Raw genomic sequence first — 17,441 nt, 5'->3', positions numbered from 1 at the left:
GTGTACTATTCAGTCCATTATTCTGAGACCTTTAGTTTGGTCTCAATGAAACTTTTTTGCTGTAATAATAAAAAAGTGAACAGGCTGAAGCTGAATGCATTTTGTATTGTGCATTGAATTCACTTACTATAATTTGGTAAATTTTAAAAATAATTAAAACACATAGAATTACTTTAATTTTTATTTCAAATATATAAAAATAGAATCAGGGGTATCCAGAAATTGAGGACACTGCAAATAGTCTAAAACTAGCTCCAATTTTAAAGGAAATGTACTCAAATTAGTACATCTATCACCCAACAGAGGTGAAGTTTCATATTTTAATAATGTGTTAGGACATAGAAGTTCCAACTTGTCAAGACAAAATGAACTCAATGACATCTTTGGTAGCTCTTTGTCTCATAATATTTTGTCAGGGCATCTCTTTTAACTTTACAGCTCCATTGTTTTATATATATAGTCTTCTAGTTTAGTGTTTTTTTTATGAGAATCCTATGTGTATGAGTGTATGTATCTCTGCATCTAGTAGCTGATATAAGTGTCACAGTCTTCCAATTAAAACAGAAATCTCTCTCTCTCTCTCTCTCTCTCTCTCTCTCTCTCTCTCTCTCTCTCTCTCTCTCAGCTCTTGGTTCATTTTCTTCTTTTTGTTTGTTTTGTCCTATTCAGTTTTCTTTGTTTTTTGTTTGTTTGTTTCATTGTTTTTTGCTTTAGTTTGTCTAGTTTTATTTTGTTGTTTTTCTTTAAATGTCTGTCCCCTGCCTTCCATGGAGAGACAGTGAGGGTATGGATTTGGAAGGGAGAGGAGGAAGGGAGTATCTCAGAGAAGCTGGGGGCAGGGAAACTCTAACTTGAGTATACTGTATAAAAATCTACTTTAAATAAAAGAAAAATAGAAGAGAGAGAGAGAGAATCAATAATACACAAAAATAATCTTTTACCATGTTTCACTGCATTCAAAATGTTGTGATTGTTACTTGCCAGCTCTGTCTTTAACCAGTGTTCAGTTGTGAAACAGCGCATCCTTAAGATAGATTAATATATAGAGTGAGCTATACTACATTCAGGGGACTACTCATCAGGCACAATTTGAGGGGAGTGGGAGGATTTCTCAATTGGTGAGCAACATTTCAATGCATTTAATTTTCAAAAGCAACCTCAGGTCTGACAAGATAGTTGAGTGGTTAAGAGTGCCTACTGCTCTTCCAGATGGCCTACAATCCTTTCCCAAGACCATGGTGGACACTTCAAACAATCCTGTAAACCCAGCTCCAAGGAATCTGATGCTCTCTTTTGTCTTTGGCAGGTGCTTGCACATACCCACACAGAGAAAGATAAATATATACATCATTAATATAATAAAGAGTAAATCTTTTTAAAATATACCATTTCATTTTAATGTTCAATAATCATCTGTTAACAATGTCATCACTCTCCCTGAGGTTGGCCAAAGGATCACTACTTTACCAATGCTTGTCACACTGGGTGAATATTGCAGCATGTATTGAAAGGTAATAAAAATTCCTTTAAGAAGCAAAGTTCCAGTTCTTAATCCTTAGAACTGTATTGCATTTCAACTGAATAGCTCAGAAATGAAAAGCAGTTATAGATAGATACATAGATAGATAGGTGATAGATAGATAAGATGGACAGGTGGAGAGATGAATATGATAGATTATATGAAAAAGTATTGCTCTTTTGGCTTAAATTTATATTCAAGGTTATTTTACATAGAGTTAAACCTTATCATGTATTTCCATAAGTACTACAAAATCGTTGAAATGTAGGAAGTAAAATATACTATTATAATGTTCAAATGTAGATTTTTAAACTAACTTAATCATGTAAACATTCCTGTTGTCTTTGGACAGATACAATATTAAAGTATATATAAAAACCTTTTATTCACTTTCTTAGTAGTTATATTCATTTAGTGTATATTATTATGTTGATCTGAGACATAATAAATACACAGATATAAAGAATGAAAATGGAAAAGAGGAAGGAGGAAAAGACATATCAAAAACTTGATGCAGTAAAATCAATGTAAACAAGAAATTAACATGTGCCCCCTTTTTCCCTTCTTGTATGTAATGAGTTGTAAATATTTTTTTCATATAATATATTTTTATCATATTGTTTTCCCTTCCTGAACATCCACTCGAGACTGCTCACCTACACATTGCAAGCATATGCTCTTTGAACATCATATAACGGGGATGAGGTGGCATTAAAATTAGGGGATTAATTAGTTACTATTCTGACAGCCATAGGCTCACCTGGGTCCTCACAGCCCAGGCTTGCTAAAGACAGCCACAGGCCTGCCTGTTGCCACAAGGCTCTGGACAGGTAGGCACCTTTACGATGAACAAATATATTGTGGAGAAATGGGAGGAAAAGACAAGCAGGCTGGTTCATGTGCTGTGGAAAGAAGTGGAATGAAAAAGCAGAGGCTGATATGACTTAGGCTTGCCACTTGGGGCCATGGTGATGTTGGGCCTTGACTGCTGCCAAAGGCCATGTCTTGGTCCATGATCTTACCAATGTCAGAGTCTGTGTTGACATCGTGGTCCATGTTGACACCTAAGACTACACTGATGCTCAGAGTCTGAGCCATGACCTGTGGCCATGTTCATGACCGAGGACTGTGCCACCACAGGAGCCATGCCTATCTGAGCAGCCTCCTCTGCCACCTGGTACCATAGTGACATCCAGGCCTGAGCTGCAACAGAGGACCATGTCTGAGTCCATGAAGCCAAGGACTGTGTTGTTGTCCATTTCTGCTTTTACCACCAAAGGCTGTGCTGAGGAACAGGTCTGGCCTGCCAACTGAGGTGCCTTAGAGCCGAGTTGCAGCTGTGCTATACTGATCTGAGTGGTCTGTTTTGCCACCTGGGGCATATCAGGTCCATGGTCTTATAGCCGCCAGTTTCTGAGTTGATGTCCATGGCTCCTGTTACTACTGAGGGCCATGTCGATGTCCAAAATCTGGTCAGCTACTTGAGACCGTGTTGCTATTTGAAGGCCATGCTTATTTGGGTGGTATGTGCTGCTAGCAGACCATGGTGATGTTCATAGCCAGGCTGCTGCTGAGGGCAATATTTGGTTCCTGGTTCTGCTGCCACTAGTTACTCTGGAATAATCCTTCTGTACACTGTGTGAATATATGTCCATATGGTTGGTTTAATAAACAAGCTGGCTGGCCAATAGCTGAACAGAATAAAGTTAGGTGGCAAAGCCAAACTGAGAATGATGGGATGAGGAAATGTGGAGTCAAGGGAGATGCCAGACAGCCTCTGAGAAACCCGGACATTCAGAAAATGAGGTACATGTGGCAATGAGCCACATGGCAAAGCATAGTTGAGAAATATGGGTTAATTTAAATGTAAGCGTTAAGTAGTAACAAGCCTGAGCTATTGGCAATTCATTTATAATTTATATTAAGTCTCTAAGTTAGTTATTTGGGAAGCAGTAGAGGTTATTTAGGAAAAGACAGTTGAGACTAGAAAACTCTACCTACAACTAGTGTCTGTGTTCATCTCTATGGCCCATGTTACCACATGGGGATATAGAAACTAATCATGTTGAAATCCAAGGGCAGTGCTGAGCTAGCATTGCCCTTTGCTGGGTCTGGGAGAGCTGGCCCTGCCCTTTGCTGGCTACTGTGCAGAAGAGTTGTCCCTGTCCTCATGGGAGAGCTGGCTTCACCAGTCAGTTACCACCCAGATTCCCATCTAGGGCTTTGAATTGGACTACATAAACATCTACCTCTATCTATGATCTGCCATAGTGTATGAAGGGACATGCACTGGGGAACCATAGCCACAGGATCTCCATGAATTGGGGCAACAGCAGGATATTGGAGAGGGTCCAGTATCGATGCAGTACCAGAAGGCATAGGTTTTGAACAAGACCAATAACTTGTTACAGTGAATATTTGCAACTAAAGCTGAGTGGAAAAAAGGGGATACTGCATGAGACACTGTAGTTCTCAGTGCCACTAAGACCAATGAAGAGGTGTCGGAGAGGCTGGAAAGATGAAAAAATGAAGTGTTTTTTTTTGTTGTTGTTGTTTGTTTTGTTTTGTTTTTAATTAATACTTTTAAATTTTTCTTTTGGGAGTGTCTACAGGGGTGAGGGGTGGATATGAAAGGTTAGGGTAAGGAGTAGGATTCGGGTACATGATGTTTAAATCCCAAAGAATGTTAAAAACATTCTTGCTGTTCAAACATGAGGACTGGAATTAAATTCATAGAACCTATGTAAAAGCCTAATGTGGCTGAAGGCTCCATGCTGTTTGAGGTACGAGGACTATGCAGGGCCTCCGTGGACAGTAAGTCCAGTTAAAATAGCAATTTTAGGTTCAGTTAGATGCTCTGTCTTAAAACATAATGTCAGTAACAATAGAGATATGCCTGCTGTCAACTCTTGGCCTCTTGCACATGTATACAACACACACACACACACACACACACACACACACACACACACACGCATGCACGCATGCACGCACATACATACATATACACAAATGGTAAGTGAAAAGTGTGTCAGATATTCATAAAAAAAAATCACAAATATAGTGATCTGCAATCAAGATGAAAAATAAAATTGCCTTGTGGAAGTAAATGTATTTCCATGATTTAAGTGAAATATTAGTTGCTTTAAAAAAATAATATGTGACATTTATTGTGTGTATTTTCCTTAGAAATTTTCATCTGAAAATCAAGACAACCACATTTATATTTTTCAATCTAGACATTTTGTTTACTTTCTTTACTATTTTCCCATGTCTAAAAATATCACTGCTTTGCTTATTATAACTGACAAAAGAATACACAATAAGACTTGGCCGGCAGATTTCTGTCTGGTGTTTGTAAGCCCCCAATCCAATGATATTACCTTCAGTCTGCTCTTTGCTGTAACACTTGGGTTACTCCAGCCATCTCTGCTGGATATTTTGAGCATCTGATTTGATCATATTTTCCTACCTGTCTCCTACTAGCTATTTATTCTTTTAATTAACACACTCATTAAAAAACTCCACTATAGCAGACCATTCCTTTCACTATATAGAACACTATTTCATTCAGAAACTTGATGATACCTACGCAGTTATCCACCATTCTCTAAACCCTATTATTTTACAACTCTGATGGTATTGAGTACCACACTCATCCCAAACCTACTTCCATCTGGCTGTCAAAACAATCAATATTTTTTATGTTCCTCCAAAACAGTGGGTTTCCTTAGACCAAGACCTTTATAGCCGTTTCTCATTACCTGAAAAACTTTTTCCAAGTGAAAACAGACCTCAGTCCCAATTGCTCCAAAGTTTTTCAAAGGGGGCTAACATAAATAATATGACAAATTAGTTCTAATCTTCCACTTCATTCCACTTCTTATATAACATATTGCTTTTAGTCACATTGATTACTTTATTCCTTATTTCTATACTGTATAATTAATTAATTATACTTACCAGAAGTGTTAAATTTATAAGATTCCCAAAATCTGTATTTCTTTCCCCTTCTCAGATAACCTTAATGCTTACAACAATATCTACAATATAGATGAATTCAATAGATGTTATTATGTGAAACAGTGAAGAAACATAAAATATGTTAACAAAATACTAGATTAGCGAAAAGAGCAAAGGAGAATTATTAGACCCAATCAATTTTAAAAGCTAATTGCATTAATGAGAAATGCTATTTTTTACCTGGCCTTCAAATAGTGTAAATAATCTGGAAAATTAACATAAGTATTCATTGTATTATTATTACAATCCCAGCATTCCTTAAGTCTTTTTTCACTTTGTGTGCTGGGAATAAATCCTACAGCATATTTCATGCTGAACAAATTTTTAACCACTAAGATACACCTTCTGAATTTCCATGATTCTTTTAGAATCCTACAATGAAGTTTCTCCGGCACAGTTATTAATTTCTTAATGCTTACCTGCTCACTTACAAATCAAAGTACTAATTTAACCTAAAACATCATAGAATAAGCTTTTCATACATTTTATAATGCCATTGCCAAAGGCAGGCTACTACTGCTTGATGCCATATCCACATACAAAATAAATGGAATTACAGGCCAACACTTACCATTCAATTACCAGTGTACCTATTTCCTGGTCTTTGAAGCAGCACTATGTATTTTCAAAAGGTCTGTTTAGTTAAGCAGTATAATATATTGAAGAAGGATTTAAAAACACTTGGCGTCTGTCTCCTCAGAGCATGGTGCATTGCATGTAGCTACAATCATACACAAAACAAACAATTAAATGCCTACATTTGAAACAAACTGCAGCCTTTAAGAGTTCAGGAGAGAATCTATTTACACAGGCATCATGGAGGCAACCATCCTACTTAAAGTAAGCACAGTTTCTTCTTTCAAGAATTTCACACATAAATATCTCTAAACAAATGTACAAAATTGTATTTCAGGTTCTAAACAGATGTTCTTTAGAGGTCATGTTGAGGGTCTCTGGACAGGCTTAGGTGTTTTGAGGCTGTTTATGAAGTAGCACCTTGAGTTTGGAAAGATCCCATTGGCCTTTGTAGCACACTGTGTGTGCAAATAGATTTCATGTTTAAGCTTCCATGGGATGCTGCAGCCAAAGCCTTTTGTAAATTTGTTTCCAATTTGACAGCTCCAATGTGTTGCCACATGGGTACTTATGATTTAGAATTAAAAGCACTCAGAAGGATACTGCAGAGAGAATCAAGCAATCTGCCTGCAGTTGTGATGGGCCACCAGGAAATGTCAAAGGCAGGTTGCAGGCTGATGTAGGGGAAAAGCGATATATTAAGGGACGTTAAATCCATGTGTCACTTCAGAGGGTCCTTGTCCTCTGATAGACTGGTTTGGTGATTGGGTGAGAAAAACAGAATGAGAGTCCCCAGAGCTCCCCCTTTAGTGTGTGTGTGTGTCTCCTTGTCACTATTCTCTTAGGTCTGATGACTTGTTTGTGAGCACAGTCTGTGTCATAAAATTCACTTAGAGTCCTTGGCTTAAGGAACTCCTCCAGGAGAGGGGGAGTGACATGCTTTCATAGGTTCCCGCTCCTCTGCTGAAAACAAACTTTTACTTTTTTCCAGGGAATGCTAAATTGAAATAACATTAAGCAGTAGACAGACACAAGAGTCTAGTCCAGAGGACATTTCCAAACAGTGAAAGACAGAGCCTGCACATACTTGTAGCAATGATACACAGATGGGGATTAGAGTCTGGTGAGAAATTGTGGGCTGATGATGTGTTGACAATTTTAAATACCTGTGCATTCCCACCTCACCAAGCAGGCTATTTGCCCATATTTACAGAAAAGCTTGCAAAGTTATTCAGGTAACCAGCTTGTTAGCTTTGTAGAATAATTAGCTGGGTACACATATCCAGCTCAAATGAACATCTACAGAAGCAGGTCTTTAATGCTAATAATTACCTGATACAAATGGTTATATCTGTAGAGAGAGAGAAAGGCTGAATGTCACCGCAAAAGGCTGTTGTTTTAAATGAAATGAAACATTTATCCTTAGCTGACAGGAATGACAGACACAAAAATTCCTCCCTTGAGCAAGCTGCTGTGAAAATGCAAAGTGAGGAAGACAATTAGATGAATAAAAAACAGAAGATTTTCTGGTTAACTTAATGAAAAACATGTCGGCTTTAAAACAACTTCCAAACACAAACTCTCCTGCAAAATCAAATGCTTCCTCTAATGCTTTAATGGTCAGGTATTAAGACTTTAGCATCTTCACTCCATGGACAGCCATTTCTTTTTGTACTTTAGATTCATGCTGGCCTTTTTTTTTTTTTTAATATGTATTTAGTCATTATTTGACCTGGAATTTCTATTGCATGATTTCAATTACAAACTATGCAACAACATTATATGTATAAATATGTAACATGTATTTACATATAATACTTACCTTTGTAGTTTATATGTATATATATATATATATAAGTATATATATATATAATATCCTTAAAGCAGCATACATATATGTGTGCGTGTGTGTGTGTGTGTGTGTGTGTATTATTGTCAGACTTATTGTTCTACAGCAGTGAAGAGACACCATGACCATGTAGCTTATAAAACAAAGTTAATTGGAGGCTTGCCCACAGTTTCAGAGTTTTTTTCCATGATCATCATGGCAGGGAGCATGGTTTCAGGCAGGCAGGCATGGTGCTGGAACAGTAGATGAGTGCTTACATCTGTTCTGAAAGTAGCATGCAGAGAGAGCAAGACTGGTCATGACACACCTCCTTGAACAAAGCCATACCTTCCAATACTTTCTAAATAGTCTACCAAATTCCGGACAACTATTGAAGTAACGAGGCCATGAGGCCACATTCATCAAACCACAAGTAGCCAATGTCTAGTAAGATAAAATTATTATCTATTAATCATCTGTTAGTTACCTTTTAACTAGATAACTAGATTTATCAAATGCCTTCATTTTGTGTTGTTAAGGTATTTATCAGCTGTTTTGATGTTGTTGCTGGGGGTGGCGGGGATGAAAAAGTTATTTAATTTCCTGTCACTGGAGCCTCTGTGTGTCTTTCATAGAGATGGAGAAATATGTTACTTATCTCATACCCTAATGAATTTTGTGTTTTTCCAGCATCAAGTCCACTCAAAAGTTCAAGTGAGAATGGGGTGGGATCATGTAGACAATCTCTTAACGTTTATTTGGATTAGGAGGACAACACTTGCTCAAATTTAGTGTAAGCATTTTGATAACTGTTTTCACAGATGTCTCCCTACAACAACCCTGAATGAGGCACAATAGAGTCATATTTTCCGTTTAATGAGGACAATGATACCCCAAATTAAAACAAAACAAAACAAACAAAAAAAAATCATTTATATCAGACAAATGGTCCTCTAAAGCAGACTTTGATTTGGTAGAGAAAGTGTTCCTTCTGTGTGTGCAGGCTTTGGTATGGTACAGAAATGGCTCTGTGTGTACAGGCTTTGATTGACTGATAAAGGGTTCTCTATATGCAGGCTTTGATATGACAGAGGTGGTTCTGTGTATGCAACCTTCAAAACGACAGAGGTGGCTCTGTATATGCAGGAGTTCATATGATAAGAGAGGTGGTACATATCCAATTGCAGACTGAATATCTTCCACAATATCTCTTCTCAAGGGTAGTTTCAGTGTAAATTGAATCTGGGATAAATGTAGTAGATGGGAATGGGAATTTATGCATTGATGCTTAAAATTCCGCCATCAGGTGATGAATGTCCATATGCTTACTCTCATCATTGAAACGGGTGTCAGGGATGTGCATGAGATCAATTGAGCTGGTATTTGTGTTTAATTATAAAGTAGAATAATAAATTACTTTTGAGAATAGAACAAATAACCCTAGATATTTTCCAATCAAGTTAATATATTTTTATGTATAGTCAAAATGACTGCCTTAACTAGGCCCTTAGAGATATCTGACCAAAATGAAGGAGTCCGAGTTCAAGAAGCAGGTGTCAAATGATGGAAAAACGTCTCTATAAGAATATTTAGAATAATGAAAAAATATTGTATATAAATCATCATTACTATTTACAAAATTCTGAATATTAACCAAATATGGTTGTAATGCAAACATAATCTGATTGTATTTCAAGAGAAATGGATACATCTCCATGAATATAGAACATTTTTGTCTCTATTGAATTGCCACAAATATTTCCATTCCTCTCTGAAAATGTATCTGGGAGACTTCACTACCAACAGTGATGAAATTACAACAGGCAAGAAAATACAATACCTGTAGTTGCTTAACATTAACAACCCTATCAGTGAAATTACATGGAATCCTCTATATATCTCTCGTCCAGTCAAGAGTCATCATTCAACTTGTCTGGGAGGTTCCAGAAGTAAATACCAGAGCCTCTCTGTATTGACATGACTTGGAACTTTTAGTTCAAAACTTTCAGTTCAAAGACTAACATTAAAGGCACTTTTCAAAAATGGTCCCAAGAAATGGTTTAATTTTGCAGACATCTGAGGTGGAGATAGTAGTTGAGGCTAATGAGAGATTCATTGAAATTCATTAAAAACTCTCGGGCACTTTCTTAGGGCAAAAGAGATATCAAAGAAAGACTGAAGAGATGTATTATGTATCTAGAAATTCCAAAGCTATGCAGATGTAGTGGACATTTTAGGAACCCATAGAGCCCATGAGAACATCCTAATTTCTCACTATGGTTGACCTTGAAAAAGATGAAGACTAAAAGAATTATAGCCAGGCTTCTTCACTCTCATCCAAGTTCAAGGCATTTAATATTTTATATATCTAGTCAAAAACTGAACACAGTCCAAAGTGAATAGAGCTTCAGTAAGTGGACACAGAAGAAGTGGACACACAAACTTCACATAAATAGTAGACACAAGCTTCAGTGAAGCATCAACAACAAAAATCCCCAGGTGAGTAGGCAGATCTGTGTGCTCATCTGCTCTCTATCAATTGATAAAATAACTAAGGTAATAAATTTAGGAGATCCATTTTTTCCCTCACAGCTTCAGAGGCTGAAGTCCATGTTCTCTTTCCTGTTCTCCAAGTTAAGGTGCCTTTGTATCTGTGAAAGCTCAGTACAGCATGATAGAAGCCTATGAGGAGGAACTGTACACCTCACCTTGGCTGATAACCGGGAAGAGGAATAAACCAAAACTCTATTCAAAGAACCATTGCCTATGACCCAGCATCCTCCTTGTGTCCACATTTTACCTGTTCTAGTAGGTTCCTATAACACCTCTGCCTGGATAAGAATCCTTTGGGACACTAGCATTTGGTGATGGCCTTTATCCATGCCCTCACAATTTCATTTTTAAGAAATGTAACATATTAATTAATAATTATTAAATTAAAGATTATAATATAGCATATAATTTTGGCTCATTCCCAGGAAAAGGTAATGGAACTGATGTATAAAATTATGAAGTACTGTTACAACACAGTCAACCTAAAATATTGTGCTAAATGATAAATTCAGTTTTCAAAGTTTTTTCATGTTTGTGGTTTGTGTTTGTCATTTTCTCATTTTTAATATTTATCTAGATTTTTATAATTTTGAGGGCAATTTACTGGTAGCATAAAGACAATACAGTTGTTTCATTTTTTGGTGAGAGAGAAAAAACTTACTAATACTTTTGTTTAATGGCTCATTTTATTTGCCAATCATCTTGACAGTTTATATGCGATTAGTTATTATAAAAGGAAAAAATAGCTTAATCAGTAGCATAACAAAAAATTAAATCATAGTAATTATACTAGGTGACTAATTAATCTCAAAATACAGAAACAGCCATGAAACAAGCAATTTTGAAGTTTGTAATGCCTCTAGTGCCATAACATACTTGTAAAGTTTGATCTTCTGTAGGAGCAAATGGAAACTTTTTCCATGCGCCACAAGTATTACAATTTTGCATATGCAAATATTGAACGTCTGTGTAAGCTTTCTATAAACAGCTCTGATATTTTTTATCTTGTTCATGTCTATCATGAGTGTGGCCTCTTGGCTCTAACTTTTTCCTTACTGAAACATGGATTGATGGAGGGACTCTTTCAAATGCTGTGTTTTGCTTATTGGTCCAGATTATAATTTTGTAGGTTGTATCACAAATAATTAAATGGAATTGTAGAGAGAAAAAATAAATTCTAATATTTATATGATTAATAATGATATCACACTTTCATATCATTGTATCCATAGTAGCTTTAATTAGATTAAGCTTATAAAGTTGCATAAAATAAGAATACTGCTAAGTAAATCCACATGTAATTGATTATTTGAGTAAATTATAAAATGTGAGGCAACAAACATCCAGTGCCCCCTTTTCACAAGAGTATACATTATCGTAAGAATGAAATATAGAAAGCTTACTTTAAACCTAAAATGATTTGGAAATGAAATTGTAACTGTGCATATTGAATATGTAATTTTATTAATGACAAAAACATAACATTAAGTAATAATGTGAAACATTTTATGATTTAACTGACAAAGATTAAAGAAATTCACAGTAGCATAAGACCTCATCCAAATTTCTCTAATCACATTTTTCCAACTCTGTAGTCAATTTGTTTATGTTTTTCCATCTGTATTTTTTCCTCTATGATGTGTGCTTGGTGACAAGAAATCCATCTACTTTTCGATACTATATGTTCTGTGATTGAACGATATATGATAGTTCTTAATAATTATATCCTTTGGCACATGTGTAGATATGATTGAAAACTCTCAGTTTCTTCTATAAAGTTTTAGTTGTGAGCTACACACTCTTCTAAAGAACTGAACAGTTCTTCGTGGCAATTCATCTCTATGATGATTCCCCTCTCCACGCTGCTTGTACTTGAAGAACATCAGTGTCATCAATATTCATGCAGAATAACTACAATAAGTAAAAATAAAGCAAAGATAGCTATTGTTCCTATGTTTTCACTCTCATATGGCATCTATTGCTCCCCTTACTTCCATTACTTAACATAACTCAAGTGGCTAGCATCCTAAGTATGGAGAATCGAAATACATGTCTTTCAAATGCATGCTTTAGTGCTTTATATTGTGTCTGTAAGACTCCTAAAATTACTTCGCAATAAGGCAACACAAGCTTAGATGGTACTCACAACCCCTTTTCCAATAGACATTATAAACAGTGCTATATAATCAGAAAAATGTGTGATTATATAGAGTTGGAGTGATGAGGATAAAGGGAATATCAAGAATGAGGTGTTCCAGTTTTCATTTGGGTGGGATTTAGCTGTTGAGAGCAAGATTTTACTGCTAGTGTTCTAAGTTCCAGCAGAGTTGAAGACATACTTTGCTACTATTACAGGACTGTAGATCAAACCTATAATTTATGTTTACTGCATCTGAGGAAGAAAAAATTCAACTGGCTCTACAAATAAACACTAATATTTTTTCTTTACCAGCATTCCATTTCTTTAGCATGATGAGAAAAATATGCACCTATCTGTGTCATTTGTGTAGATGAAGTTGAAATTTATAATGAATGAATAATGATACAAAAATAAGTTAAAATTTTAAAATTCAGTTGAAAAATCCATAAAAAAAGCTTTGAGAAGTGAACCCCCTGCTGATGATGAAATGATGATGGTGATAATCATGATGATGATGGTGATGACTATGATAGAAGAGGAGAAAGAGGAGGAGGAAAAGAGGTAATAGGTAGGTAGATAGATGATGGATAGATGGATGGACAGATAGATAGACAGACAGACAGAGATAGACTGATAGGTGGATAGATGGATATAATGTGAGAAGGAAGTTATTAAGTGATTAACTCATTCATTTATGGATGTTCAAATGTTCCAGGACAGGTAAACTCAAACTGGAGAGTCCTGGGATACTGATTGCTTAGGTTAGTTTAGTTCTGAAAGCCATAGAACTTTAAGGCGTGAATTCAGATAGTTGAATACAATCTTTTCCACCCTTAAGATGTGATGAGAATATTATATTTTTTCTGAATCCAGGTATATGATTGTATGATATCAAAAGACACTTTAAGATTTTATTAGATTCCAAAACTATGTGTGTTGAATAGTTATTGTTTTCTTGAATAATCACTGTCTGTTGCAAGGAGATGTTTCCTTGATGATAAGTTATGGAAAAAGGTGCCACGAATTGGAGGAAGAGCAAGAACAAGGGAAGATTTGGATAGAGGAAAGGAAATGGAATATAATGTAATTATATTTAATCTCAAAATAATAGATAATTAAAGATGAACTAGAAATATTTTTACCTTCTATATTTTTTTAAAAAATTATATTGGTAATTTTACAAGTCATATTGTATAGGGCATATAATATGATATCTACTATTGTCTTCCTTTCAAGTATCTATAATTTAATAGAAGCTTATTTACAGTTGCATTAAATAAAAATTATTTGTACAAGCAACTTTAGATTATAATATTTCCTTAATTATATTTACCATGTATGACTTTGGAGTACAATGAACTACTTTTGTTTACCTTTTAGTCTTCTACTTTTTCTCTTTTATTGAGCTCTTTTATTAGTTATATCTTTTTGTTTAAGAAGTTATGTTATACATTTGATTGTATATCCTTTATTTTCTATCTGGTTATCTCCACAATCTAAATCCTTCTATATAATATTTCCTGCTTCTCACACTCAAGAAAACTCTGGGGAACTGTGGGGTTGGTGGGTAAATGCCCTGCATATACCTTTTTAAAGTTTCTTATTATTGTATATTTTCTATATGCACATATACATGCATTACAGTAGGCAAGCATTTATATATACCATAATTTTTTTTAATCATTCATTCTTTTTTCTTTTATTAAAATAGTTTTTTTCACATAATATATTCTGAATACAAATTTTCCTATCTCTACTCCCTCCTCTTCCTCCTAATCTCTCCTCCCACCCAGATCCACCCTGTTTCTGCCTATTATTAGAAAACAAACAGTATTCTAAAGGATAATAGTATTTAATAAACTATAATAAGATAAAACTAAAACTAGCACATCACAATAGCACAAAAAAACAACCAGAAGGAAAAGAATCCAAGAAAAGAAACATATATAGATGTGAAGACTCATTCACTATCAAACTCAGAAATTCTATAAAAACACTCAAATGGAAACCATATTATTCATGCAAAGGACCTGTAGTGTACTGTAAAATACAGATCAAGTAAGGTACAGTGTAGCATGAATTCTAAAGTGTCTTATTAATAAAATCAAACCCGGAGCCAGGTATTAGGTGAACGCTGAAAGATCAGAGAAGCAGAACAAGTCACAGCTACCTCACCTTGCCAATTCCTCAGCTGATCCTGTTTCTTCAGACTGGAAGCCTCTGTGTTCTCATCTAAATAGGTTTCAGCTGAACTGCTGCTCAAACGCCTAAAAGCTTAACCAGCTCTAGTTTCTGGTTTTCACGCCTTATATACCTTTCTGCTTTCTCCCATCACTTCCTGAGATTAAAGGCGTGAGTCACCATGCCTGGCTATTTCCTGTGTGGCTTTGAACTCAGAGATCCAGATGGATCTCTGCCTCCCAAGTGATAGGATTAAAGCATGGTGCCACCATTTTCTGGCCTCTATCTCTATCTAGTGGCTGTTCTGTGCTCTGACCCCAGATAAGTTTATTAGGGTGCACAATATTTTGGGCGACACAATATATCACCACAGTACAGTACATTGTCAAAAGGACAAAATGGCAACCTACAAAATGGGAAAAGTTCTTCACTAACCCCACATCTGACAGAGGGCTGATTTTCAAAATATATCAAGAACTCAATAAACTAGACATCAAAAAATATTCCAATTAAAAAATGGGATACAGATCTAAACAGAAAAATCGCAACAGAGGAATCTCAAATGGATGAGAAACACTTAAATATTCAACAACCTTAGTCATTAGAGAAATGCAAATTAAAATAACTCTGAGAACTTATCTGTCACAATGGCTAAGACCATAAACACAAGTGATATCTCATGCTGCACAGGATGTTGAACAAAAGGAACACGTCCCCACTGCTGGTGGGAGTGAAAACTTGCACAGCCATTTTGGAAATCATTATGATGGTTTCTCAGAAAATTGGTAATTGATCTACCTCAAATCTCAGATACACTACTCTTGGGTATATACCCAAAGGTTGGTCAATCATACCACTAGGACACTTGCTCAACTAAGTTCATAACAGCTTTTTTAATAACTGTCAGAACCTGGAAACAACCTAAATCTTCTTCAATTGAAAAATGGATAAAGAAAATGTGGTACATTTACACAATGGCATATTACTCAGCTGTTAAATCAATGACATCATGAAATTCAAAGGCAAATGGAACTAGAAAAAAAAAATCATCCTGAGTGAGGTAACCTAGACCCTGAAAGACAAACATAGTACGCATTCACTTATAAGTAGATATTATCTATTAAGTAAAGGGTAACTTTGCTGTGGTCCACAGACCTAGAGAGGCTAGAGAGAAAAGAAGGCCCAAGAGGGACACTCAGATCTCCCTGGGAAGGGGAAATAGAATAGATATCTTGGGTGGACTGTGAACAGGTGGGGACAGGAACATGGGGAATCACGTGGAGGTGGGAGGGGGAGAGTACTGGAAGAGCCAACTGAAGAAGGGGGACATTTCGAGGCCAGGTAGAACATGGTGTAAGGAAAGTGCCAAGAAATCTACAAGGTTGACCCCAGCTAGGAAACCAAGCAATTGTTAATATGTAGCCTGAACTTCTCATCTCCTGTGATCCAGCAAGACTTCAATTGAAGGCACTGGCACACCAAACCAGCCATATAACCTTCAATGTACAGTCTGTCCAGCCTATGGGATGTGCTGGAAAGGCTGGTAGGAATAAGGGTGGCACAGAAATTATGGGAATGGACAGCCAATGACTTGTCCGGCCTAAGACCCATGCCACAAGAGTGAGCCCACTCCTGACACAGCACCAGGACCCAGAGGCTGGATGTCCCAGAGCCTTAGTATAGAACCAAACAGGACTAGAACGGGGAAAATGTCAATATAATGATGCCTAATGATATTCTACTATACTCATAAATTGGTGCCTAGCCCAATAATCATCAAAGAGGCTTCATGCAGCCTCTGGTGGAAACAGATTCAAAGACCTGCAGACTGCCATTAGGCAGAGCTTGACAATCCGACTGAAGAGAGGGAGGAAGGATTGTCATAGCCACAGATGTCAAGTACATCACAATAAAACCCAGGAATCAACTAACCTGGCCTCATAGGAGCTCACAGAGGCTGAACAACCAGGAAGTCTTCATGGGACTGACCTAGCATTTCTGAATATGTATGGCTATTATATAGCTGGTCTATTCTTGGGACTCTTAGCAGTGGGAGCAGGAGCTGCTTCTAATGCTTTGGCTGGCTTTTGGGACCCTATTCCTCATGCCGGGTTGCCTTTCACAGCCTTAATACAAGGCAAGGTGCTTAGTCTTACTACAGTTTGATATGCTATGCTTTGTCGATATCCATGAGAGATCTGCCCTTTTCTCAACAGAAATGGAGGGAGAGTGGATTGAGTGGTGGGCGGACAGGGCAGAGAGCATGTCGGGGGAGCTGAGGCAGGAGAGGACACTGTAGTCATTTTGTAAAATAAATAGATAAATAAATGGTAGATATCATTCTGACATTTTCAAAACAAATAAGATAAAATTTAAAACTAACAAATAACTGAAAAAAAAAACAACAAAAAGCATTATTAGACAAGGAATCTCCAAAGGTAACATTGAATTTCTTCTATTGGACATTAACTTCTGTCCATGCAGCCTTACCTTAAGAGTATTGAGTACTTCTATTCCCCAGTAAGATTCCATTGGAGAAAACTAAATTTCCATGTGGCTATTAATTGGAGATAGTTTGTGGGTCAGGGATGAGGGCATGTGCTCACATCTCATTTCAGCTC

This window comes from Peromyscus eremicus, chromosome 14 (assembly GCF_949786415.1).
Source record: "Peromyscus eremicus chromosome 14, PerEre_H2_v1, whole genome shotgun sequence".
Classification (NCBI taxonomy): Eukaryota; Metazoa; Chordata; class Mammalia; order Rodentia; family Cricetidae; genus Peromyscus; species Peromyscus eremicus.
Note: the sequence above shows the minus strand (reverse complement) of the source record.